Source organism: Dendropsophus ebraccatus, chromosome 4 (assembly GCF_027789765.1).
Source record: "Dendropsophus ebraccatus isolate aDenEbr1 chromosome 4, aDenEbr1.pat, whole genome shotgun sequence".
Lineage (NCBI taxonomy): Eukaryota > Metazoa > Chordata > Amphibia > Anura > Hylidae > Dendropsophus > Dendropsophus ebraccatus.
Genome location: NC_091457.1, coordinates 6,377,456 through 6,405,192, shown reverse-complemented (window position 1 = coordinate 6,405,192; position 27,737 = coordinate 6,377,456). Strand labels below are relative to the sequence as shown.

At 49.9% G+C, this 27,737-nt stretch overlaps 1 protein-coding gene across 3 annotated transcripts in view; it reads left to right on the top strand.

Moving 5' to 3' along the window:
• IRAG1 (inositol 1,4,5-triphosphate receptor associated 1) overlaps nt 1-27,737 on the top strand; it is a 101,707-nt gene that overhangs the window by 4,198 nt on the left and 69,772 nt on the right. For 2 of the 3 annotated variants that reach the window (XM_069965042.1, XM_069965040.1), the window contains exons 1-2: nt 9,954-10,089; nt 10,175-10,304. The exons of the other annotated variant lie outside the window; for it this stretch is intronic. The gene's annotated coding sequence lies outside the window, so the exon portion shown is untranslated. Of the gene's footprint in view, nt 1-9,953; nt 10,090-10,174; nt 10,305-27,737 lie in introns of those variants that run through there. 3 annotated transcript variants of the gene reach the window in all.

Sequence of the window (27,737 nt, the reverse complement as noted above, 5' to 3'; positions counted from 1 at the left end):
CCGCAGCGTCTCCTGTATTATATATAGTATTTATAGTGTAGTCTGTCACCCGAGCTCCAGTATAAGCAGAATCCTCAGCTCCAAACACTATTACAGGATTGTTTGTATAAAATGAGCCATAACGGGCTGCATTAACTGGAGGGCCGGCCGGCGTAGTGTGCCGCCATGTTTATCTCATCACTAACCATTATCTACAACTCAGAATAATATCCTAAGGAAGGAGGGCTGACCAAGCCGCAGATCCAGAGGAGTATGAAACACTGTGTTATACTCCAGAGCTGCACTCACTATTGTGCTGGTGGGGTCACTGTGTACATACATTACATTACTGATCCTGAATTACATCCTGTATTATACCCCAGAGCAGCGCTCGCTATTCTGCCGGTGGGGTCACTGTGAACATACATTACTGATCCTGAGTTACATCCTCTATTATACTCCAGAGCTGCACTCACTATTCTGCTGGTGGGGTCACTGTGTACATACATTACATTACTGATCCTGAGTTACATCCTCTATTATACTCCAGAGCTGCACTCACTATTCTGCTGGTGGGGTCACTGTGTACATACATTACATTACTGATCCTGAGTTACATCCTCTATTACACTCCAGAGCTGCACTCACTATTCTGCTGGTGGGGTCACTGTGTACATACATTACTGATCCTGAGTTACATCCTGTATTATACTCCAGAGCTGCACTCACTATTCTGCTGGTGGGGTCACTGTGTACATACATTACTGATCCTGAGTTACATCCTGTATTATACTCCAGAGCTGCACTCACTATTCTGCTGGTGGGGTCACTGTGTACATACATTACATTACTGATCCTGAGTTACATCCTCTATTATACTCCAGAGCTGCACTCACTATTCTGCTGGTGGGGTCACTGTGTACATACATTACTGTTCCTGAGTTACATCCTGTACTATACCCCAGAGCAGCGCTCGCTATTCTGCCGGTGGCATTTCCAGTAACATCCAGCAGATAAGTGACATCTGACTTCTTGCTGGTTGCCATGGGGCATTGCTTTGTTTTGTCTGTGTTGGTCTTGATGCCAATCTGCATGAAGCTCAGTGGCGCCATCTCTCTGTAGATCTCGCCCTGTGTGTTGGCAGCTATTGTGCTCCACTTGGCCTCAGATACTTGTGAAATTTCCAATTCACACTTGAAAAATGGAAAATACTTCAATGTGTTTTTCATGAGGATAAATCTGTGGTGACTGTCGGGGTGTGTGAGTGACGGTATGGCGGAGGAGTGACAGCTATCAGGGGGTAACCTCCAGGTCCTGCCACTATAGGTAGCCGTATCCCCCCGATAATGCTCTGTGAGCTCTACAGACTGATACATTGTACATAGCTAGTCCTGCTCTCAGCTGTATCCCCCCGATAATGCTCTGTGAGCTCTACAGACTGATACATTGTACATAGCTAGTCCTGCTCTCAGCTGTATCCAGTGTAGACAATGCTCTGTGAGCTCCAGACTGATACATTGTACATAGCTAGTCCTGCTCTCAGCTGTATCTAGTGTAGACAATGCTCTGTGAGCTCCAGACTGATACATTGTACATAGCTAGTCCTGCTCTCAGCTGTATCCAGTGTAGACAATGCTCTGTGAGCTCCAGACTGATACATTGTACATAGCTAGTCCTGCTCTCTGCTGTATCCAGTGTAGACAATGCTCTGTGAGCTCCAGACTGATACATTGTACATAGCTAGTCCTGCTCTCAGCTGTATCTAGTGTAGACAATGCTCTGTGAGCTCCAGACTGATACATTGTACATAGCTAGTCCTGCTCTCAGCTGTATCCAGTGTAGACAATGCTCTGTGAGCTCCAGACTGATACATTGTACATAGCTAGTCCTGCTCTCAGCTGTATCCAGTGTAGACAATGCTCTGTGAGCTCCAGACTGATACATTGTACATAGCTAGTCCTGCTCTCAGCTGTACCCAGTGTAGACAATGCTCTGTGAGCTCTAGTGCCTTGAGACTGTTGCTCTGTGCTACATCACCCAACAATACCTAGAAATGGAGTTTAGTGCTTGACCTATTAGTTATATACAGCGTTGTAGTGAAGAGTTAATGGAACAGCCCTTGTAGTTATCATGGCCCCGCCCCCTTGGCACTTTGTCTCCTCTATTTCTATGTGTGTCTTCCATCTCATAGATACTCAATGTTTCCTCTCCGGATGTCGTCCTGTAACTCTCCATGATGTGCGCTGTCTGTCCTCCAGGGTGATGTGACGCCATGACGCTCCTGCGCTCATTATAAACAACCTGCTGCCGATCGGGAACTCACGTCTGTCCGTTCCCTGAACCGGAGGGAGGGAAACCTGAGTCACATCTGATCATAGAGAGTAATGCTACGATTACACGAGGCGATTATTGGCCCGATCGTACGATTAACGATTTCGAAGTAACAATTTTTTTTTATAACGATCAGCGTTTAGATGGAACAATATATCGTACAAAAAAAATTCGTTTTGCGATTGCTTAAGCCTATCTCGCACATAGGTAAAATCAGTGAACGACTGTTTACACGGAACGATCGGCGAATTTTTTTCGAACGACGATTTAAGAACATGTTAAAAGATCAAAATGAACGATTTGTCGTTTACACGTACGATTATCGCTCGAATTCGATCGTTATCGCAAAATTCGCCCGATAATCGCTCCGTGTAAACGTAGCATCATGGTGCGTTTACACAGACAGATTTATCTGTCAGATTTTGGATGCCAAACCCAGGAATGGATTTGAAAAGAGAAAAATCTCAGTCTTTCCTTTATGACCCGTTCCCTGTTTATAGTCTGTTCCTGGCTTTGGCTTCACAAATCTGTCAGATAAATCTCTTTGTGTAAATGCACCATAAGATATAACAGCATAGCGGCTGCCAGGACTGAGCTTGGACTTACAGCACTGAGCCTAACAACAGGATCTCTGCCTCCCTGCACCCTAGTCTGGAGCTCACAGAGCATTGTCTACACTGGATACTGAGAGCAGGACTAGCTATGTACAGTGTATCAGTCTGGAGCTCACAGAGCATTGTCTACACTGGATACAGCTGAGAGCAGGACTAGCTATGTACAATGTATCAGTCTGGAGCTCACAGAGCATTGTCTACACTGGATACAGCTGAGAGCAGGACTAGCTATGTACAATGTATCAGTCTGGAGCTCACAGAGCATTGTCTACACTGGATACAGCTGAGAGCAGGACTAGCTATGTACAATGTATCAGTCTGGAGTCCAGGCTGTAGAGCTCACAGAGCATTGTCTACACTGGATACAGCTGAGAGCAGGACTAGCTATGTACAATTTATCAGTCTGTAGAGCTCACAGAGCATTGCCTACACTGGATACAGCTGAGAGTAGGACTAGCTATGTACAATGTATCAGTCTGTAGAGCTCACAGAGCATTGTCTACACTGGATACAGCTGAGATCAGGACTAGCTATGTACAATGTATCAGTCTGGAGCTCACAGAGCATTGCCTACACTGGATACAGCTGAGAGCAGGACTAGCTATGTACAATATATCAGTTTGGAGTCCAGGCTGTAGAGCTCACAGAGCATTGTCTCTTTGATTAGTATTGTGTCGCCATGTTGTCGCTGTCCTCTGATCTCCTCTTTAGTCGGCGACTTTCCTCTGACACCGCACATCATAGAAATGTCAGAAGTCTGAAAAACTCTCCACGCAAAATAAAAGCAACAAACAGACTCTCGGCATGTGACCCGGGCCGAGCAGCCCAGCTTGGCCAAGTCAGCCCCCCGCCATCTTGTTCTTGTACAGACCGCCAGCTAGCGCCAGGGGTCACGGGTACGGATTTAGAAGTCGCTGCAGATATGTGACATGGCCCTCACATCCAGATGTTATCTCCCTGACATAACAAATCAACTGATTGTCTCAATGTGTGGCGAAAACATGTCACCGCGGCGGTCAGAGAAAACACCCGGAGCGCTTTCACACGAGTGCCGGCCACCGAGCACAACAACATAGGAAGTACAGTTCTCCCCAACCTATAATGTAAGACTACAACTCCCATCATGCCCTGACAGCCACAGGAGAGTAATGTATGTACACAGGGACCCACCAGCAGAAAAGGGAGTGCAGCTCTGGAGTATAATACAGGATGGAACCCAGGATCAGTACAGGATCAGTAATGTAATGTATGTACACAGTGACCCCACCAGCAGAATAGTGAGTGCAGCTCTGGGGTATAATAAAGGATGTAACTCAGGATCAGTAATGTAATGTATGTACACAGTGACCCCACCAGCAGAATAGTGAGCGCAGCTCTGGGGTATTTGCCGACATCAATGTATCAATCTGCAGCAAATCCTGCATGTGTGATTACATCCTTGAATTGAAAAGTATAGAAATGTCTGTAAAATTTCCCGGGACCGAACCACACGTTTCCCTCTTTGGCCGGGAGGTTTGCGCTAATGCTCTTCCAAATGAATGGAAAATAAATTCCCACAGACACCTGCAGAATGCCGTAAGGTCTGCCCAGAAGAGAGCAAGCTCCTATATCTGCTAGGGGGAGCGACTCATATATATATATACACACACACACATATATATATATATATATATATATATATATATATATATGACCCAGAGAGGCCACATCTATACATAACACCATCATTAAACCTTCAGAGCATCGCTCACACTGTAGGTATCTGTAGAGGGGGATAAGAGGAGATTAGGGTATCTGCGCAGGAATCTCCAGTGTTTTGCAGCATATATACAGACCACCCAGGATCCATGTCAGGATCGCCAGACGTTTACTGCACGCCACTAACAGGATTTACAAAAACTGCGCGCACGCCATTTCTTAACCCTTCCTCCGCTGGTGGACAGCCGACACACAACGACTGCAGCAGGCAGCATCGTATCCCACTGCCCAGAGTTATTCATTCATCTATGTCTGGGAAAGCTGGGTGATAACCAATATGGCCGCCTTAGATACATTCAGGGGTTCAGAAATGCACTCCTTGTTTCTGTATCTTGTGTATTAAGACGATTCACGATTTCAGAAAAGTCAAGTTCACCAGGCAGCTGTAATGGTGGCCATAATGATTGTCAGCTTTATGAGGGAAGGGGAACCTTCAGCCCCCCAGCTGTTACAAACTACAATTCCCATCTTGCCCTGTAAAGGCATGATGGGAATTGTAGTTTTGCAACAGCTGAAGGGCCAAAGGTTCCCCATCCCTAGGAAAAATCTGCTATGTTGCCAATAGCAACCAGTCTATGGTAGAAATCTAGGTTGCTATAGTAACAGTTCTGTAGAGTAGTGGATGAGGCCTACTAGGCCAGAGGGAGTGTGAATGTGTTTCCCATAGCAACCAGTCATGCTTCTAGTGCAGATGAAAATTAGAGCTGAGCCATGATTGGTTATTAAGGGCAACAAAACAAACTTGGAACATGAATACTTGAATCTGATTGGTTGATGTGGCTTCTCTTTTTTTTGTGTGTGTGTTTATAATACTGGGAGGTGGAGCCCTGACCTCAGAGCTGCGATCACAGAGCGGCCATGTTAGCGACTCTTCTCTATAGTTGCATTACTGCTGTCTGCATAGGGGCACAACAAGCTTGGAGGTCACAGTCCTTGCATAGGGCTCTAGAGGCTTCCATACATGATAGTAATAAGTTGGGATCTGGAATTGCTGCCAAGCACTCGCAGTTGCGTCTATAGAGCGCGCGGGCCGCCAGCACTTCATGGAGCGCGCTCCCCTCACAACATAGCAGTCCCTCCAGAGCATCGCTCCACTTAACATGGAATAACATCCCATAAATCATCTTCTATATATATATGTCTTTCACTCTGGGTTCTCAGGGTCACTAGCACCATTTTCTGCCTGTAAGGCGTCATACACACAGTGATACTACATGCACGCTCACCACAGGCGTCATACACACAGTGATACTACATGCACGCTCACGACAGCCGCCATACACACAGTGATACTACATGCACGCTCACCACAGCCGCCATACACACAGTGATACTACATGCACGCTCACCACAGCCGCCATACACACAGTGATACTACATGCACGCTCACCACAGCCGTCATACACACAGTGATACTACATGCACGCTCACCACAGCCGTCATACACACAGTGATACTACATGCACGCTCACCACAGCCGCCATACACACAGTGATACTACATGCACGCTCACCACAGCCGTCATACACACAGTGATACTACATGCACGCTCACCACAGCCGTCATACACACAGTGATACTACATGCACGCTCACCACAGGCGTCATACACACAGTGATACTACATGCACGCTCACCACAGCCGACATACACACAGTGATACTACATGCACGCTCACCACAGGCGTCATACACACAGTGATACTACATGCACGCTCACCACAGGCGTCATACACACAGTGATACTACATGCACGCTCACCACAGGCGTCATACACACAGTGATACTACATGCACGCTCACCACAGCCGTCATACACACAGTGATACTACATGCACGCTTACCACAGCCGTCATACACACAGTGATACTACATGCATGCTCACCACAGGCGTCATACACACAGTGATACTACATGCACGCTCACCACAAGCGTCATACTTAGTTATACTACATGCACGCTCACCACAAGCGTCATACTTAGTTATACTACATGCATGCTCACTACAGGCATCATACACACAGTGATACTACATGCACGCTCACCACAGGAGTCATACACAGTGATACTACATGCACGCTCACCACAGCCGTCATACACACAGTGATACTACATGCACGCTCACCACAAGCGTCATACTTAGGTATACTACATGCACGCTCACCACCAGCGTCATACTTAGTTATACTACATGCATGCTCACTACAGGCATCATACACACAGTGATACTACATGCACGCTCACCACAGGCGTCATACACAGTGATACTACATGTACGCTCACCACAGCCGTCATACACACAGTGATACTACATGCACGCTCACCACAAGCGTCATACTTAGTTATACTACATGCATGCTCACCACAAGCGTCATACTTAGTTATACTACATGCACGCTCACTACAGGCATCATACACACAGTGATACTACATGCACGCTCACCACAGGCGTCATACACACAGTGATACTACATGCACGCTCACCACAAGCGTCATACTTAGTTATACTACATGCACGCTCACCACAAGCGTCATACTTAGTTATACTACATGCATGCTCACTACAGGCATCATACACACAGTGATACTACATGCACGCTCACCACAGGCGTCATACACAGTGATACTACATGCACGCTCACCACAGGCGTCATACACACAGTGATACTATATGCACGCTCACCACAAGCGTCATACTTAGTTATCCTACATGCACGCTCACCACAGGCGTCATACACACAGTGATACTATATGCACGCTCACCACAAGCGTCATACTTAGTTATACTACATGCACGCTCACTACAGGCATCATACACACAGTAATATGGACGCACATCAGCCCCTACGTTTTTAGTGCCGCAATGTCTGCCATCAAGTCAGCATAAGGCACGATGAAGCTTTATAACAACCGGTACCACACAGCAGGGTCACAGCAGAGAGTATCACATTATAGGATCAGATACATAGGGTCAGCAGACAGTATTAAGGCCCTATTACACGAAATGATTATCGGCCGTTACGGACGATAATCGTCTTCTGCAATAGAAGACACCAATCGTTAGAGTTGTTTGTCTTTCAACATGTTGAAAGACAAACGACAAATATAGCAGCGATCTGCTGCCGTCTCCCCGTAGAATAGGAGCTGAATAAGAGACTTCCGCTATCTGCTATTGGCTGCCTGGACGATCAGCGATCACCCGAGCAGCTCCCCGCCGATCCCTCCATCGCCCCGTGTAATAGGGGCTTTAGGCCCCGTTCCCACTGAGCAAAGCTAGCGGAATTCCGCGACGGAATTGTCCGCCGCGGAATGCCGTTAGCCTCCCGCTCATAATGGGACTCTATGGGAGGCGCGCGCTCCTGCCCTGTCCGCGCTGAAGAATGAACATGTTCATTCTTCAGCGCGTATAGAGCAGCAGCGCGCGCCTCCCATAGAGTCCCATTATGAGCGGGAGGCTAACGGCATTCCGCGGCGGACAATTCCGTCGCGGAATTCCGCTAGCTTTGCTCAGTGGGAACGTGGCCTTATACATGATAGGATTAGATACACAGGCTCAGCAGAAAGTATCACCCATGATAGGATTAGATACACAAGTTTAGCATGCAGCATCGCAGATGATAGTTGAGATACAGTAGCTCAGCACACTGTATCACACAATAGGTAGATACAGTATTTATTACACAGTATCACACGATAGGCTTAGATACACAGGCTCAGCAGAAAGTATCACCCATGATAGGATTAGATACACAGGTTTAGCAGGCAGCATCGCAGATGATAGTTGAGATACAGTAGCTTAACACACAGTATCACACAATAGGTAGATACAGTATTTATTACACAGTATCACACATGATAGGCTTAGATACACAGGCTCAGTAGGCAGTATCACACAATAGGTAGGTACAGTATAACATATGACAGGGCTTAGATACACAGGCTCAGCAGACCCTGTCACATGTTACTTTCTACTGAACTGTACATCTCACCCTGTAACATGTGACAGGGTCTGCTGAGCCTGTGTATCTAAGCCCTGTCATATGTTATACTGTCTGATAAATACTGTACCTACCTATTGTGTGATACTGCCTGCTGAGCCTGTGTATCTAAGCCTATCGTATGATACTGTGTAATAAATACTGCATCTACCTATTGTGTGATACAGTGTGCTGAGCTACTGTATCTCAACTATCATCTGCGATGCTGCATGCTAAACCTGTGTATCTAATCCTATCATGGGTGATAGGCTTAGATACACAGGCTCAGAAGAGAGTATCACCCATGATAGGATTAGATACACAGGTTTAGCATGCAGCATCGCAGATGATAGTTGAGATACAGTAGCTTAACACACAGTATCACACAATAGGTAGATACAGTATTTATTACACAGTATCATACGATAGGCTTAGATACACAGGCTCAGAAGAGAGTATCACCCATGATAGGATTAGATACACAGGTTTAGCATGCAGCATCACAGATGATAGTTGAGATACAGTAGCTCAGCACACTGTATCACACAATAGGTAGATGCAGTATTTATTACACAGTATCATACGATAGGCTTAGATACACAGGCTCAGCAGGCAGTATCACACAATAGGTAGGTACAGTATTTATCAGACAGTATAACATATGACAGGGCTTAGATACACAGGCTCAGCAGACCCTGTCACATGTTACAGGGTGAGATGTACAGTTCAGTAGAAAGTAACATGTGACAGGGTCTGCTGAGCCTGTGTATCTAAGCCCTGTCATATGTTATACTGTACCTACCTATTGTGTGATACTGCCTGCTGAGCCTGTGTATCTAAGCCTATCATGTGTGATACTTTCTACTTAACTGTACATCTCACCCTGTATCACACATGATAGGCTTAGATACACAGGCTCAGCTGACAGTATCACATGTGGTAGGATTGGATACAGCAGGTCAGCAGACAGAAGCACACATGGTAGGATGAGATATACAGTTGAGGAGATAGTATCACACATGATAGGCTTAGATACACTGGATTTGATACTTGTAGCTACATCTCAGTGTTATCCCTGTGATGGGAATGCCGGGGGGTCCCCCTGGGGCGCTCCACCATCCTGCCCTGGGTCCTGATCCTGCATATACACAAGTATCAGATGTGACACGGAGCAGATCTCCCGGCGAGGTGTCTTCTTCTTCTTCTTCTTCCTCACATATGAGTCTTGGCTGTAGAAGATGCTGGGGGGAGGGGGGGGGGATGTTATAAGAGCGGAGGGAGAAGGGACGGGATTTTTTCTTTCCTCTTTTCTCGCAGTTTATTTACTTAGCGTGGAACGGCCTTTGTGGACGTCGCCGCGGACTCCGAGCTTCAAATGTAGAGAAAATTGAGCGAGGACTCTCTTCAGCCAAATGAAGCATTGCCCTTAAATGGTAAAAGCTCCCGGAGTGATTGAGAGGGCGGCCGGAGACGCAGCAACTAAAAGACTAATTTGCTTTTTTGGTTGGTAATCTGCAGAACCAGGAACACACGGCATTCCCAGGGACGAGCCGGGAGGGCAGCCCGAGCATGCGGAAAAGTGTCCGTCGCTGCCACTCCATCCCGCCACTAAAGTCCTGATCACTCCAGGCAATGGAAACCGCAGCTGGTGAGTAAATCCTTAAACTTTATTCCCCCTCGCCGCAATTTTTCCGGACGCAAATAGTAACGAAAGTCAGACGTCCGGTGTATGGATGGAATTGTTAGGACGTAAACTTGTGAGTGGTGAATGGGACCTATAGGTTATAGGATGTATAATAAAGGCGGCGTACTGCGCAATGGTGGTGCAAACTCGCGTCATAGACCTATGACATCATACGTGCAGATGTGATGTCATGCCATAGGACAAGGATAGAAGGAAACCCTCCAGCTGTTGCAAAACTACAACTCCCAGCATTCCTTGACAGGCAAGATTAGGGATGGGGAACCTTCGGCCTTCCAGCTGATGCAAAACTACAACTCCCATCATGCCTGGACAGCCGAAGGCTGTCCAGGCATGATGGGAGTTGTAGTTTTGCAACAGCTGGAGGGCCAAAGGTTCCCCATCCCTGCTATAGGAATACATTACAGCGACACAACCAAAGGCCCTATTACACGAAGCGATTATCAGCCGATACCGGCCTTATTAGATGGGACGATTATCGTGCAAAAAATCGTTATATCGTTCGATTTAAATCGTACTGTGTAATTGCAGGCAACCATCGAAAAAACATTCGTGTGTCATTGATCGTTAATTTAGGGCCCTATTTCTCCGGACGATTATCGTTCGCATAATCGTTACGATTAACGATCTATTGAGAAAGACCTGAAAACGTTCACTCGTTTCCATGGAACGATAATCACTACTTATGATCGTATTTGCGATCGTCCTTTCTTCGCTATTTCTTCGCGTTTGTATCTACTGCGAACGATCGAACGACGTCTTATTCAATGCGAACGTTTTGCAAACGAGCAACGATAAAAATAGGTCCAGGTCTTATGGTACTTTTACACGGAGCGATAATTCGCCGATCGCACGATTAACGATTTTGAATGAACAATGTTTTTTTTTATAACGATCAGCGCTTACACGGAACGCTACATCGTACGGAAAAATCGTTATGCGATCGTTTAAGCCTATCTCACACATAGGTGAATGTCTACACGGATCTGCGAATTTTTTGCGAACGACCAACGATAATTTAAGAACATGTTGAAAAATCAAAATGAATGATTTCTCGCTCGTCATTTGATCATTCACTGCGTTTACACGTACGATTATCGTTCGAATTCGATCGTTATCGTGCAAAAACGAACGATCAATCGTTCCGTGTAAAAGGACCATTATAAAGCGATCAACGATTTCTCGTTCGGTCGTTAATCGTTAACTGCATTTCAACCCAACGATTATCGTTTGGATTTGATCGATTTTACGATAATCTAGAATAGGGCCCTTAGATCTAAACCTAAAATTATCGCTAATTTTCGCGTTTTTTTCACTAATCGTTCAGTGTAATTGCACATTGTCTATTGTTTTGCCGGGATCGGAAGCAATAAACGTTCACAGTAACGATCGCAGTAACGACTGTAATGGTCCGTTTACACAAAGCGATAATTCGCCCAATCGATCGTTTAACGATTTTGAAGCAACGATTTGGTTTTTATAACAATCAGCGTTTAGACGAATAAATCGTTAGAAAAACCGTTATTGTGATCGTTTTAAGATCGCCTAAGCCCGTCTCACACACAGGGTGAATCTTTGAAAGAATGTTTACACGAAGCGATCTGCGAATTTTTAGCGAACGACCAATGATAATTTGAGAACATGTTGAAAGATCACAATGAACGATTTTTTCGCTGGTCGCTTGATCGTTCGCTGTGTTTACACAAGCCGATTATCGCTCAAATGGGATCGTTATTGCGAAAATTCGAACGCCAATCGTTCCGTGTAAACGCAGCATAAGATCTGATCATGATTTAGCAATTATTGGCATTGCCACCTTAAGTAAATCATCCGTGTAGCGTATCTATAAGGTATCTATAAAGCCTTGAGGGGTTCATCTATCTATAATCCATTGATTGATTATTGATCCATCAGCTTCCACTCCCCATGGTGATATCAGTTCAATATATTATTATATTACTGAGGGTAGTGTCTTCTGATCATACCTCACCAATTATTGGCATTGCCATTTAAAGGGGTAGTTCACTAAATAACATTTCTTTCTAATTAAGTGGTGACAGAATGCGCCAGAGATTTCTAACTTCTATTAAAAAATCTCCAGTCTTCCAGTACTTATCAGCTGCTGTATGTCCTGCAGGAAGTGGTGCATTCTCCTCAGTCTTTCAGTACTTATCAGCTGCTGTATGCCCTGCATAAGTGGTTTATTCTCTCCAGTTTTCCAGTACGTATCATCTGCTGTATGCTCTACAGGAAGTGTATTCTCTCCAGTCTTCCAGTACTTATCAGCTGCTGTATGTCCTGCATAAGTGGTGTATAGTCTCCAGTCTTCCTGTACTTATCAGCTGCTGTATGCCCTGCATAAGTGGTGTATCCTCTCCAGTCTTCCAGTACTTCCAGCTGCTGTATGTCCTGCAGGAAGTGGTGTATCCTCTACAGATTTCCAGTACTTATCAGCTGCTGTATGTCCTGCAGGAAGTGGTGTATTCCTTCCAGTCTGACACAGTGCTCTCTCCTGCCACCTCTGTCCATGTCAGGAACTGTCCAGAGCAGGAGAGGTTTTCTATGAGGGATTTGCAGCTGTTCTGGACAGTTCCTGACATAGACAGAGGTGGCAGCAGACTGAAGAGAATACACCACTTCCTGCAGGACATACAGCAGCTGATAAGTACCGGAAGATTAAAGATTTTTTTGTTATATAAGAAGTAAATTACTAATCTCTGGCACCAGTTTATTTGAAGAATTTATTTAGCCTATGTAATCCTCTATAGCAGCTTGGAGGACCCATTGTGCATCTCTCCACCCATAACCCATTGGAGGCCTTAGTCAGTGTATAGTGCAGACTGTCTGTATCCCTCCTGTGTGGTGATGGGGAGCGGCCGCCTCTCCACCAGGGACCCCCACATACGTCTGGGGTCATCTCCATACATCACAGTGTTCTATCCTGGGAAAGCTTCGCTGAGGCATTCTCATGAGGAACATCTGGTGTCGTGTCTGTGTCGCCCCGGTGTCAGTAAGTGAGAAGGATTCTCTATTCTACATCAGTCAGATGCCTGGACTCTCAGCATGTCCGGACAGCCAGTGGCTGGGAGTTGTAGTTCTGCAACAAGATGGAGAACACTTGTGTAGCCTTTGTCTTTATAGGAGTCCCTTCTGTCTGCTTCGAGGGCTCCTCCTGTTCCTTAGTCCTATAACGCTGTAGGGTATTAGACTTATCGTTCTGTGATATCACGTTATATCGTTCTGCGACTATTATATTATTATATCGTTCTGTGATATCACGTTATATCGTTCTGCGGCTATTATTATATCGTTCTGTGATATCACGTTATATCGTTCTGCGGCTATTATTATATCGTTCTGTGATATCACGTTATATCGTTCTGCGGCTATTATTATATCGTTCTGTGATATCACGTTATATCGTTCTGCGGCTATTATATTATTATATCGTTCTGTGATATCACGTTATATCGTTCTGCGGCTATTATTATATTATTATATCGTTCTGTGATATCACGTTATATCATTCTGCGGCTATTATATTATTATTATATCGTTCTGTGATATCACGTTATATCGTTCTGCGGCTATTATATTATATCGTTCTGTGATATCACGTTATATCGTTCTGCGGCTATTATATTATATTATTATATCGTTCTGCGACTATTATTATACGAACTGGAGAGAATGGAACGGCTGCACATCCCATCTATGGCTGATACTAATGCCGCTAGGCCTATATTAAAAATCAACACCAGAGTGTCTGTATATGAATTGATCAAGCCACATTGCCCCGTGTACCACCGCGCAGGTCCTCTGGTCCACACGGGTCCCTACGCTAACTCCACACCGTGTCGGTCAGCGGCCACCAACCCCGCAAAGCGTGCACGTGCAGGGAAGGGAGGCCATGGAACGGCCCTGCAACCCCAATGTCACAGGACCAGACCCAAAAAGCCCCACCAAAACCCAGCCAGCACCACCGGCGGGGAAGGCTGCCCCCAAACGACACAAGTATGGATATGGTATTACACTTACCATTGCTGCTCTCACAGAATGGGAAAAACATAGGGTCCAGACATGTGAGCACAGACATATCCTGCTAATTTTGGTCGTGTGGGTCTTATAAAGGAGTGCTAGCTGTTCAGAGAGGGAGAACTGTAAAACACGAACTGGAGAGAATGGAACGGCTGCACATCCCATCTATGGCTGATACTAATGCCGCTCGGCCTATATTAAAAATCAACACCAGAGTGTCTGTATATGAGGCACGAGGTACATGGGGCAGTATGGCTTGATCAATTCATACACAAAATTCTGATGTGTTTTTTATTTAGCCAAGCGGCACTAGTATCAGCCATAGGTGTGAGGTGCAGCACTCTGTTTCTTCCCTGAACCGCATTTTGTTTCTCTCTTTTCTCCGTGTTTTGCACTCCTCCTGGTGAGACCCACATGGCCGCAATTAGCAGGAGACACCTGAGTGCACATGGTTTTAATCCCTCCTGTTTTTTCCCATTCTGTTTGCTGCAGCTATGGTGAGTGTAATTCCTTATCCAGACTTGTGCTGCTTGGGGGCGACCTTCTCCGCCGGCGGTGCTGGCCGGGTTCTGGTGTGGTGTTTTTGGGTCTGGTCCTGTGGCATGGGGGTCGCAGGGCCGTCCCATGGCCCCCGTTCCCTGGCTGTGCACGCCTGCGGGGTTGGTGGCCACTGACTGGCACGGTGTGGACTTAGTGTAGGGACCCATGTGTATCAGATACCGGCACGAGGTACATGGGGCAGTATGGCTTGATCAATTCATACACAAAATTCTGATGTGTTTTTTATTTAGCCTAGGGGCACTAGTATCAGCCATAGGTGTGAGGTGCAGCACTCTGTTTCTTCCCTGAACCGCATTATATTATTATATCGTTCTGTGATATCACGTTATATCGTTCTGCGGCTATTATTATATTATATCGTTCCGTGATATCACGTTATATCGTTCTGCGGCTATTATATTATTATTATATCGTTCTGTGATATCACGTTATATTGTTCTGCGGCTATTATTATATTATATCGTTCTGTGACTATACGGTATATATCAGCTCACCATGCGGAGTGTCTGATTCCATTTGCCGCGTAGATCTTCCATACAGGATGTGTTGTGTACCTGCGGAGACTTGTGCAGACCCCCATAGCCTATAGTAGGTACAGAGGCCGACCTGCCCCTCCCCCAGCTCCATGCAGGATCGGCACTCATAGGGTTACCAGTCAGTTGGCCGCTTTATTTTCTCCACGTTGTACAATGTAACCGAGAAAATGATTGTTACCTGTGAGAGAACAAGGCAGCAAAACCACAAACGTAATGCTGACCGGACTACTATACTGCTATATACCCCCCCATACTGCTATATACCCCCATACTGCTATATACCCCCATACTGCTATATACCTCCATACTGCTATATACCCCCATACTGTTATACCCCCATACTGCTATATAACCCCATACTGCTATATACCTCCATACTGCTATATAACCCCATACTGCTATATACCCCATACTGCTAAGAAGGATATGAAGAGACGGCACTCCGGATTTAAATTGAAAAACAAAAGTGGTTTATTCACCCATCATATTGATGGGTGAATAAACCACTTCTGTTTTTCACTTTAAATCCGGAGTGCCGTCTCTTCATATCCTTCTTTGTTGAATTGGGAGCCTGTGGGAGATTGTGCACCCACCTGAGCCTTTGTGCCGCACAGTGCCGTTCAGCAACCAGTTATTTCCCCCATACTGCTATATACCCCCATACTGCTATATACCCCCATACTGTAATACCCCCATACTGCTATATACCCCCATACTGTAATACCCCCATACTGCTATATACCCCCATACTGTAATACCCCCATACTGCTATATACCCCCATACTGTAATACCCCCATACTGCTATATACCCCCATACTGTAATACCCCCATACTGCTATATACCCCCATACTGTAATACCCCCATACTGCTATATACCCCCATACTGCTATATACCCCCATACTGCTATATACCCCCATACTGTAATACCCCCATACTGCTATATACCACCATACTGCTATATACCCCCATACTGCTATATACCACCATACTGCTATATACCCCATACTGCTATATACCCCCATACTGCTATATACCACCATACTGTAATACCCCCATACTGCTATATACCACCATACTGCTATATACCCCCATACTGTAATACCCCCATACTGTAATACCCCCATACTGCTATATACCCCCATACTGTAATACCCCCATACTGTAATACCCCCATACTGTAATACCCCCATACTGCTATATACCCCCATACTGTAATACCCCCATACTGCTATATACCCCCATACTGCTATATACCCCCATACTGCTATATACTACCATACTGCTATATACCACCATACTGCTATATACCCCCATACTGCTATATACCCCCATACTGCTATATACTACCATACTGCTATATACCACCATACTGCTATATACCCCCATACTGCTATATACCCCCATACTGCTATATACCCCCATACTGCTATATACCACCATACTGCTATATACCCCCATACTGCTATACTGGTATATGCTACTGTGATGGTGTGTGGCACTGTGTATGACAACAACCCAGTATGCTAGTATTACCATCAGAGTACCATAAATTATCAAAATGCCATATACTATCAAAGTGTCATACATCATCACATTGACACACACCATCACAGTACCATATACCATTACAGTGCATCAAAGTGCCACATACCATCACAGTGGCATACTCCATCACAGTGCCACATACACATCACAGTGCCATACTCCATCACAGTGCCACATACACATCACAGTGCCACACTCCATCACAGTGCCACATACACATCACAGTGCCACACTCCATCACAGTGCCACATACACATCACAGTGCCATACTCCATCACAGTGCCATACTCCATCACAGTGCCACACTCCATCACAGTGCCACATACACATCACAGTGCCATACTCCATCACAGTGCCATACTCCATCACAGTGCCACACTCCATCACAGTGCCACATACACATCACAGTGCCATACTCCATCACAGTGCCATACTCCATCACAGTGCCATACTCCATCACAGTGCCATACTCCATCACAGTGCCATACTCCATCACAGTGCCATACTCCATCACAGTGCCACACTCCATCACAGTGCCACACTCCATCACAGTGCCACATACACATCACAGTGCCATACTCCATCACAGTGCCACACTCCATCACAGTGCCACATACACATCACAGTGCCATACTCCATCACAGTGCCATACTCCATCACAGTGCCACACTCCATCACAGTGCCACATACACATCACAGTGCCATACTCCATCACAGTGCCACATACACATCAGTGCCATACTCCATCACAGTGCCACATACACATCACAGTGCCATACTCCATCAGTGCCACATACACATCACAGTGCCATACTCCATCACAGTGCCACATACACATCACAGTGCCATACTCCATCAGTGCCACATACACATCACAGTGCCATACTCCATCACAGTGCCATACTCCATCACAGTGCCATACTCCATCACAGTGTCACACTCCATCACAGTGCCACATACACATCACAGTGCCATACTCCATCACAGTGCCACATACACATCACAGTGCCATACTCCATCAGTGCCACATACACATCACAGTGCCATACACATTACAGTGCCATACACCATCACAGTGCCATATACACATCACCGTGTCATAAGACATTACAGTGCCATACACATCACAGTGCCGTACACCATCACAGTGTCATACACCATCACAGTGCCGTACACCATCACAGTGTCATAAGCCATCACAGTTCTACCCACATTATATAGCGGTACTTCACAACTATTACACCTCATGCACAGTACCACCGGGACATAATACTGCAGGAAAAGTGCAGGTAAAACCAATGGGGAAATATCCTTCTCTGCTGAGAGAGTGCTACACTTGTATCCGGTCTACACAATCCTCTGTGAGATGAACATATACAATGTATCAGTGCAGGTAATGTATTGTCAGGACTGGATGTAACTGTAGCAGACCCCCAGCTGTCTCAGGAATCAGCGCCAGGAATCAGTGTCAGGTATCAGTGTCAGGTATCAGTGTCAGGTATCAGTGTCAGGTATCAGTGTCAGGTATCAGTGTCAGGTATGGCTTATGGGATTCTGGATGTAACTAGGATAGATCCCATTTACTGACAGCAAAGATCCTGAAATGGTAAAAAAAGATGGAGGATGCCTCATTGTACAGTGACTGATCACTATATATGTGATGTATAGTGCAGCAGTCCTGATCCTGACACCCTGCCCAGTCCCGATCCTGACACCCTGCCCAGTCCCGATCCTGACACCCTGCCCAGTCCCGATCCTGACACCCTGCCCGGTCCCGATCTTGACACCCTGCTCGGTCCCGATCCTGACACCCTGCTCGGTCCCGATCCTGACACCCTGCTCGGTCCCGATCCTGACACCCTGCTCGGTCCCGATCCTGACACCCTGCTCGGTCCCGATCCTGACACCCTGCTCGGTCCCGATCCTGACACCCTGCTCGGTCCCGATCCTGACACCCTGCTCGGTCCCGATCCTGACACCCTGCTCGGTCCCGATCCTGACACCCTGCCCGGTCCCGATCCTGAGACCCTGCCCAGTCCTGGTCCTGAGACCCTGCCCGGTCCTGGTCCTGAGACCCTGCCCGGTCCTGATCCTGACACCCTGCCCGGTCCTGGTCCTGAGACCCTGCCCGGTCCTGGTCCTGACACCCTGCCCAGTCCTGGTCCTGAGACCCTGTCCCTTAGACCCCATCAGTGCGGTGTTTCCGGTGAGGCGGTGTCAGGATAATGTCACACTGTGTTCTCCGGCACTATATACACAGATGACTTCTAACCATAACAGCCGCCTGAATGATCCCAGGATTGAGGAAATTTACACTTGTATTTCTCGGTATTTCCCCCCCTGGATCCCGTCCAAACATCACTCTCTGGAGATGAATGACTCCACGCTGATCCCCGCTGATCCCTCTGTTCTCCCACGCCGGCTGCACATAATGCTGAATTGATGACTGATTAGTGATTATTTCCTATGACTATCTCCTCCTGTGACTATCCTGCTGAGCTGTCAGCCATAGATGTAGCCGGGGTATGGATGGGTTATTTCAGGTATAATGCATCTAATAGGAAAACCATCTGCAGAATAAAATGTCAGGAATACAGTGAGCACTGACACAGGAGAGAGCAGGGGTGCCTGGGAAAAGGACTCAGCGTGAACATATAGCCTCATCAGAAGCGTCTGTGGTTTCTCTGGTTTGTATATGGAGACTTTACGTAACCACAATATCATCAGCTGCCAAGGACTAAAGTGCAGAGTCAGTGCTGTCTTGGCTGGAGCAGTGGCCTGGTGTCCTGGATGTGATGTGGAGTCCTGGTGTTATGGATGTGATGTGGAGTCCTGGTGTCCTGGATGTGATGTGGAGTCCTGGTGTCCTGGATGTGATGTGGAGTCCTGGTGTCCTGGATGTGATGTGGACTCCTGGTGTCCTGGATGTGATGTGGACTCCTGGTGTCCTGGATGTTATGTGGAGTCCTGGTGTCCTGGATGTGATGTGGACTCCTGGTGTCCTGGATGTGATGTGGACTCCTGGTGTCCTGGATGTGATGTGGACTCCTGGTGTCCTGGATGTGATGTGGAGTCCTGGTGTCCTGGATGTGATGTGGAGTCCTGGTGTCCTGGATGTGATGTGGAGTCCTGGTGTCCTGGATGTGATGTGGAGTCCTGGTGTCCTGGATGTGATGTGGAGTCCTGGTGTCCTGGATGTTATGTGGAGTCCTGGTGTCCTGGATGTTATGTGGAGTCCTGGTGTCCTGGATGTTATGTGGAGTCCTGGTGTCCTGGATGTTATGTGGAGTCCTGGTGTCCTGGATGTTATGTGGAGTCCTGGTGTCCTGGATGTTATGTGGAGTCCTGGTGTCCTGGATGTGATGTGGAGTCCTGGTGTCCTGGATGTGATGTGGAGTCCTGGTGTCCTGGCTGTGATGTGGAGTCCTGGTGTCCTGGCTGTGATGTGGAGTCCTGGTGTCCTGGCTGTGATGTGGAGTCCTGGTGTCCTGGATGTGATGTGCAGTCCTGGTGTCCTGGATGTGATGTGCAGTCCTGGTGTCCTGGATGTGATGTGCAGTCCTGGTGTCCTGGATGTGATGTGCAGTCCTGGTGTCCTGGATGTGATGTGCAGTCCTGGTGTCCTGGATGTGATGTGCAGTCCTGGTGTCCTGGATGTGATGTGCAGTCCTGGTGTCCTGGATGTGATGTGCAGTCCTGGTGTCCTGGATGTGATGTGCAGTCCTGGTGTCCTGGATGTGATGTGCAGTCCTGGTGTCCTGGATGTGATGTGCAGTCCTGGTGTCCTGGATGTGATGTGCAGTCCTGGTGTCCTGGATGTGATGTGCAGTCCTGGTGTCCTGGATGTGATGTGCAGTCCTGGTGTCCTGGATGTGATGTGCAGTCCTGGTGTCCTGGATGTGATGTGCAGTCCTGGTGTCCTGGATGTGATGTGCAGTCCTGGTGTCCTGGATGTGATGTGGAGTCCTGGTGTCCCGGATGCAATGGGGAGTCCCGGATGTGATGTGGAGTCCTGGAGTCCTGGTTTTGATATGGAGTCCTGGTGTCCTGGCTGTGATATGGAGTCCTTGTGTCCTGGATGTGATATGGAGTCCTGGTGTCCTGGTTTTGATATGGAGTCCTGGTGCCCTGCCTGTGATATGGAGTCCTGGTGCCCTGGCTGTGATGTGGAGTCCTGGTGTCCTGGCTGTGATGTGGAGTCCTGGTGTCCTGGCTGTGATGTGGAGTCCTGGTGTCCTGGCTGTGATATGGAGTCCTGGTGTCCTGGCTGTGATATGGAGTCCTGGTGTCCTGGCTGTGATATGGAGTCCTGGTGTCCTGGCTGTGATATGGAGTCCTGGTGTCCTGGCTGTGATATGGAGTCCTGGCTGTGATATGGAGTCCTGGTGTCCTGGCTGTGATATGGAGTCCTGGTGTCCTGCCTGTGATATGGAGTCCTGGTGTCCTGCCTGTGATATGGAGTCCTGGTGTCCTGCCTGTGATATGGAGTCCTGGTGTCCTGCCTGTGATATGGAGTCCTGGTGTCCTGCCTGTGATATGGAGTCCTGGTGTCCTGCCTGTGATATGGAGTCCTGGTGCCCTGGATGTGATATGGAGTCCTGGTTGTGATATGGAGTCCTGGTGTCCTGGCAGTGATATGGAGTCCTGGTTGTGATATGGATTCCTGGTGTCCTGGTTGTGATATGGATTCCTGGTGTCCTGGCAGTGATATGGAGTCCTGGTTGTGATTTGGAGTCCTGGTTGTGATTTGGAGTCCTGGTTGTGATATGGAGTCCTGGTTGTGATATGGAGTCCTGGTTGTGATATGGAGTCCTGGTGTCCTGGCTGTTATGTGGAGTCCTGGTGTCCTGGCTGTGATGTGGAGTCCTGGTGTCCTGGCTGTGATGTGGAGTCCTGGTGTCCTGGCTGTGATGTGGAGTCCTGGAGTCCAGGCTCTATAGCCACTCGCTTACTCCTTTGCAGACAGTGGTAGGGGATGTACCATCACAGCTCTCAGCTCAGATACTTTTTGCATGAGTCACAGCTCCAGGAGAAGCCATTGTTTAGCAGTAAGATTGAGAATGAGAGGTTGTGATGAGCTGAGGAGGATAAGGAAGAGGGGGACAGTGCAGGAGGAGGAGGAGAGGGGAACAGTGCAGGAGGAGGAGGGACAGTGCAGGAGGAGGAGGAGAGGGGAACAGTGCAGGAGGAGGAGGGACAGTGCAGGAGGAGGAGGAGAGGGGAACAGTGCAGGAGGAGGAGGGACAGTGCAGGAGGAGGAGGAGAGGGGAACAGTGCAGGAGGAGGGGGACAGTGCAGGAGGAGGAGGAGAGGGGAACAGTGCAGGAGGAGGAGGGACAGTGCAGGAGGAGGAGGAGAGGGGAACAGTGCAGGAGGAGGAGGGACAGTGCAGGAGGAGGAGGAGAGGGGAACAGTGCAGGAGGGGAGAGGGGGACAGTGCAGGAGGAGGAGGAGAGGGGAACAGTGCAGGAGGAGAGGGGAACAGTGCAGGAGGAGGAGGAGGGACAGTGCAGGAGGAGTAGGAGAGACAGTGCAGGAGGAGGAGGGACAGTGCAGGAGGAGTAGGAGAGACAGTGCAGGAGGAGGAGGGAACAGTGCAGGAGGAGGAGGGAACAGTGCAGGAGGAGGAGGGAACAGTGCAGGAGGAGGAGGGAACAGTGCAGGAGGAGGAGGGACAGTGCAGGAGGAGGAGGGACAGTGCAGAAGGAGGAGGGACAGTGCAGAAGGAGGAGGGACAGTGCAGGAGGAGGAGGGAACAGTGCAGGAGGAGGAGGGACAGTGCAGGAGGAGTAGATGGGACAGTGCAGGAGGAGGAGGGACAGTGCAGGAGGAGGAGGGAACAGTGCAGGAGGAGGGGTGACAGTGCAGGAGGAGGAGGGAACAGTGCAGGAGGAGTAGATGGGACAGTGCAGGAGGAGTAGATGGGACAGTGCAGGAGGAGGGACAGTGTATGAGGTGGAGAAGGGACAGTGCAGGAGAAGAAGGAGAAACAATGCAGGAGGAGGAACACTGCAGGAGGAGGGGGGAGAACAGTGCAGGAGGAGGACGGACAGTGTAGGAGGAAGAACAGTGCAGGAGGTGGAGGAAGGACTTTGCAAGAGAAGAGGGGGGAACAATGCAGGAGGAGGAGGAGGGGGAACAGTGCAGGAGGAGAAGGGACAATGCAGCAGGAGAAGAAGGAACAGTGCAGGAGGTGGAAGAGAGACAGTACAGGAGGTGAAGAGGAAAACAGTGCAGGAGGAGAAGGTGGGAACAGAGCAGGAGGAGTAGGAGAGACAGTGCAGGAGGAGGAGGAGTGACAGTGCAGGGGGAGGGGAGAACAGTGCAGGAGGAGAAGGGGGAACAGTGCAGGAGGTGGAAGAGAGACAGTACAGGAGGAAAAGAGGAAAACAGTGCAGTAGTAGGAGGGACAGTGCAGGAGGAGGAGGAGGGGGTAACAGTGCAGGAGTAGGAGAGACAGTGCAGGATGAGAAGGTGGGAACAGTTCAGGAGGAGGAGGAGGGACAGTGCAGGAGGAGTAGGAGAGACAGTGCAGGAGGAGGAGGGACAGTGCAGGAGGAGGAGGGACAGTGCAGGAGGAGGGACAGTGCAGGAGGAGGAGGAGAGACAGTGCAGGAGGAGGAGGGACAGTGCAGGAGGAGGAGGAGGGACAGTGCAGGAGGAGTAGGAGAGACAGTGCAGGAGTAGGAGAGACAGTGCAGGAGGAGGAGGGACAGTGCAGGAGGAGGAGGGACAGTGCAGGAGGAGGAGGAGGGACAGTGCAGGAGGAGTAGGAGAGACAGTGCAGGAGTAGGAGAGACAGTGCAGGAGGAGGAGGGACAGTGCAGGAGGAGGAGGAGAGACAGTGCAGGAGGAGGAGGGACAGTGCAGGAGGAGGAGGGACAGTGCAGGAGGAGGAGGAGGGACAGTGCAGGAGGAGTAGGAGAGACAGTGCAGGAGTAGGAGAGACAGTGCAGGAGGAGGAGGGACAGTGCAGGAGGAGGAGGGACAGTGCAGGAGGAGGAGGGACAGTGCAGGAGGAGTAGGAGAGACAGTGCAGGAGGAGGAGGGACAGTGCAGGAGGAGGAGGGACAGTGCAGGAGGAGGAGGGACAGTGCAGGAGGAGGAGGGACAGTGCAGGAGGAGGAGGAGGGACAGTGCAGGAGAAGTAGGAGAGACAGTGCAGGAGAAGTAGGAGAGACAGTGCAGGAGGAGGAGGGACAGTGCAGGAGGAGGAGGGACAGTGCAGGAGGAGGAGGGAACAGTGCAGGAGGAGGGGTGACAGTGCAGGAGGAGGAGGGACAGTGCAGGAGGAGGAGAGACAGTGCAGGAGGAGGAGAGACAGTGCAGGAGGAGGAGGGAACAGTGCAGGAGGAGGAGGGAACAGTGCAGGAGGAGGAGGGACAGTGCAGGAGGAGGAGGGACAGTGCAGGAGGAGGAGGAGAGGGGAACAGTGCAGGAGGAGGAGGAGGAGGGGAACAGTGCAGGAGGGGAGAGGGGGACAGTGCAGGAGGAGGAGGAGAGGGGAACAGTGCAGGAGGAGGAGGAGAGGGGAACAGTGCAGGAGGAGGAGGAGGGACAGTGCAGAAGGAGGAGGGACAGTGCAGGAGGAGGAGGGAACAGTGCAGGAGGAGGAGGGACAGTGCAGGAGGAGTAGATGGGACAGTGCAGGAGGAGGAGGGACAGTGCAGGAGGAGGAGGGAACAGTGCAGGAGGAGGGGTGACAGTGCAGGAGGAGGAGGGAACAGTGCAGGAGGAGTAGATGGGACAGTGCAGGAGGAGTAGATGGGACAGTGCAGGAGGAGGGACAGTGTATGAGGTGGAGAAGGGACAGTGCAGGAGAAGAAGGAGAAACAATGCAGGAGGAGGAACACTGCAGGAGGAGGGGGGAGAACAGTGCAGGAGGAGGACGGACAGTGTAGGAGGAAGAACAGTGCAGGAGGTGGAGGAAGGACTTTGCAAGAGAAGAGGGGGGAACAATGCAGGAGGAAGTAGGAGAGACAGTGCAGGAGGAGGAGGGACAGTGCAGGAGGAGGAGGGAACAGTGCAGGAGGAGGGGTGACAGTGCAGGAGGAGGAGGGACAGTGCAGGAGGAGGAGAGACAGTGCAGGAGGAGGAGGGAACAGTGCAGGAGGAGGAGGGAACAGTGCAGGAGGAGGAGGGACAGTGCAGGAGGAGGAGGAGAGGGGAACAGTGCAGGAGGAGGAGGGACAGTGCAGGAGGAGGAGGAGAGGGGAACAGTGCAGGAGGAGGAGGAGGAGGGGAACAGTGCAGGAGGGGAGAGGGGGACAGTGCAGGAGGAGGAGGAGAGGGGAACAGTGCAGGAGGAGGAGGAGAGGGGAACAGTGCAGGAGGAGGAGGAGGGACAGTGCAGGAGGAGGAGGGACAGTGCAGAAGGAGGAGGGACAGTGCAGGAGGAGGAGGGAACAGTGCAGGAGGAGGAGGGACAGTGCAGGAGGAGTAGATGGGACAGTGCAGGAGGAGGAGGGACAGTGCAGGAGGAGGAGGGAACAGTGCAGGAGGAGGGGTGACAGTGCAGGAGGAGGAGGGAACAGTGCAGGAGGAGTAGATGGGACAGTGCAGGAGGAGTAGATGGGACAGTGCAGGAGGAGGGACAGTGTATGAGGTGGAGAAGGGACAGTGCAGGAGAAGGAGGAGAAACAATGCAGGAGGAGGAACACTGCAGGAGGAGGGGGGAGAACAGTGCAGGAGGAGGACGGACAGTGTAGGAGGAAGAACAGTGCAGGAGGTGGAGGAAGGACTTTGCAAGAGAAGAGGGGGGAACAATGCAGGAGGAGGAGGAGGGGGAACAGTGCAGGAGGAGAAGGGACAATGCAGCAGGAGAAGAAGGAACAGTGCAGGAGGTGGAAGAGAGACAGTACAGGAGGTGAAGAGGAAAACAGTGCAGGAGGAGAAGGTGGGAACAGAGCAGGAGGAGTAGGAGAGACAGTGCAGGAGGAGGAGGAGTGACAGTGCAGGGGGAGGGGAAAACAGTGCAGGAGGAGAAGGGGGAACAGTGCAGGAGGTGGAAGAGAGACAGTACAGGAGGAAAAGAGGAAAACAGTGCAGTAGTAGGAGGGACAGTGCAGGAGGAGGAGGAGGGGGTAACAGTGCAGGAGTAGGAGAGACAGTGCAGGATGAGAAGGTGGGAACAGTTCAGGAGGAGGAGGAGGGACAGTGCAGGAGGAGGAGGGACAGTGCAGGAGGAGGAGGGACAGTGCAGGAGGAGGAGGGGAGACAGTGCAGGAGGAGGAGGGACAGTGCAGGAGGAGGAGGAGGGACAGTGCAGGAGGAGTAGGAGAGACAGTGCAGGAGTAGGAGAGACAGTGCAGGAGTAGGAGAGACAGTGCAGGAGGAGGAGGGACAGTGCAGGAGGAGGAAGGACAGTGCAGGAGGAGGAGGGACAGTGCAGGAGGAGTAGGAGAGACAGTGCAGGAGGAGTAGGGACAGTGCAGGAGGAGGAGGGACAGTGCAGGAGGAGGAGGGACAGTGCAGGAGGAGGAGGGAACAGTGCAGGAGGAGGGGTGACAGTGCAGGAGGAGGAGGGACAGTGCAGGAGGAGGAGAGACAGTGCAGGAGGAGGAGGGAACAGTGCAGGAGGAGGAGGGAACAGTGCAGGAGGAGGAGGGACAGTGCAGGAGGAGGAGGGACAGTGCAGAAGGAGGAGGGACAGTGCAGGAGGAGGAGGGAACAGTGCAGGAGGAGGAGGGACAGTGCAGGAGGAGTAGGAGGAGGAGGGACAGTGCAGGAGGAGGAGGGACAGTGCAGGAGGAGGAGGGAACAGTGCAGGAGGAGGAGGGAACAGTGCAGGAGGAGGAGGGAACAGTGCAGGAGGAGGAGGGAACAGTGCAGGAGGAGGGGTGACAGTGCAGGAACAGGGGTGACAGTGCAGGAGGAGGAGGGACAGTGCAGGAGGAGGGGTGACAGTGCAGGAGGAGGAGGGACAGTGCAGGAGGAGTAGATGGGACAGTACAGGAGGAGGAGGGACAGTGCAGGAGGAGGAGAGACAGTGCAGGAGGAGGGGTGACAGTGCAGGAGGAGGAGGGACAGTGCAGGAGGAGTAGATGGGACAGTGCAGGAGGAGTAGATGGGACAGTGCAGGAGGAGTAGATGGGACAGTGCAGGAGGAGGAGGAGGGACAGTGCAGGAGGAGGAGGGACAGTGCAGGAGGAGGGACAGTGCTGGAGGAGGAGGGACAGTACAGGAGGAAGGGTGACAGTGCAGGAGGAGGGACAGTGCTGGAGGAGGAGGGACAGTGCAAGAGGAGTAGATGGGACAGTGCAGGAGGAGTAGATGGGACAGTGCAGGAGGAGGAGGAGGGACAGTGCAGGAGGAGGAGGGACAGTGCAGGAGGAGGGGTGACAGTGCAGGAGGAGGAGGGAACAGTGCAGGAGGAGAAGGGACAGTGCAGGAGGAGGAGGGACAGTGCAGGAGGAGTAGATGGGACAGTACAGGAGGAGAAGGAGGGAACAGTGCAGGAGGAGGAGGGAACAGTGCAGGAGGAGGAGGGAACAGTGCAGGAGGAGGAGGGACAGTGCAGGAGGAGGAGGGAACAGTGCAGGAGGAGAAGGGGGAACAGTGCAGGAGGAGTAGATGGGACAGTGCAGGAGGAGGAGGGACAGTGCAGGAGGAGGAGGGAACAGTGCAGGAGGAGAAGGGGGAACAGTGCAGGAGGAGTAGATGGGACAGTGCAGGAGGAGTAGATGGGACAGTGCAG